The sequence below is a fragment of the Orycteropus afer genome, unplaced genomic scaffold (genome assembly GCF_000298275.1).
Source record: "Orycteropus afer afer isolate SDZICR_OR568_19922 unplaced genomic scaffold, OryAfe1.0 scaffold00919, whole genome shotgun sequence".
NCBI lineage: Eukaryota > Metazoa > Chordata > Mammalia > Tubulidentata > Orycteropodidae > Orycteropus > Orycteropus afer.
In genome coordinates this window covers 8,101-9,304 of record NW_006922506.1, presented here as the reverse complement: position 1 = coordinate 9,304, position 1,204 = coordinate 8,101, and positions in this window count along the sequence as shown.

Sequence of the window (1,204 nt, the reverse complement as noted above, 5' to 3'; positions counted from 1 at the left end):
TCGAACTCAGGACCTTCAGATTATGAGACTGACGCGCTGCCTACTGCGCTAAGGAGGCAACTGCCAAGAGTCCTTAAAGTAAAGTTAGAAGAAGATTAAGCAAGTAGAAATGGCAAGATAGACGTCAACCATAGGGAGATTTCCAAGGAAAGAAGTTGAAGAGACAAGGACCTTCCCCCAAATAAAGCCTTTCCTTAGAGCCTATGCCCTCAATTCAGACTTCTAGCATCCTAAACTATGAGGAAATAAATTTCTATGTGTTAAAGCCATCTGCTTGCGGTATTTCTGTTATAGCAGCACTAGATAAGTCAGACAGTATACAAGCTTCTCAATTAGAAATCCTAACTTAAAAGACTGTATGTTTCAAAACAGAGACCACAATCATTTCCATCCTCACAAAAAGAATTAGAACTCGGGACCCAACCACTTCTTCAAACTCTACCTAGTGATTTGGCCAATCCTCCAATCTAGGATCAAGTTGTGAAACCTATACTTTGAGGAAATGTAATGAAACAATCTTCTTGATGTTAAACTGGCTTATGCTCGGAGGCTATTTTGGGGCTAACACACAGTTCCCCTCCATCAATGGAGGAAACCCTGCCCCTTCCACTTTCTTCTTTGTATTTCCCTGTGAATCGTTGTTTCCATGTCTAAGCCACTGCTTTATTTCTGTTGGACTCTCGGGAGGGACTTTTATTGTGTGATAACCTTAGTTTCCCCCATTCTTCACTCTTCCAAGAGCCAGATGTGAGCAGTATGGAAGTCCACTGAAAAAGTATCGGTGAGTTTCTCCAGAACAAATACAGATTTTAGCAAATTGGGATTATGTGGAATACAGCACAGAATACCACTGTCTTTATGAGAACTTGAAATTTCAAGTTAATAGTGTGGTGTTCTTTCAAGTAAAACATCTATGCTTCTGATGATAATGTCACTGAAAAACATCTCATGTTTAAAATATTCAGTTCCATGTTCCTATTTTTCTGAGTATTTCATTTTTTATATCATGATTGGGTGTCAAATTTTGTCAAATGCTTTTTCTCTTCCATTGATGTGATTATGTGATTTTACTTTTACCTGTTAATATATTGGACTACGCTGATTGATTTTAATATATTGGATCTACCTTTCATTTTTGGAATAAACTATACTTGGTCATGTTGTGTAACTCTTTTTATATATTACTGAACTCTATTTGCTAATA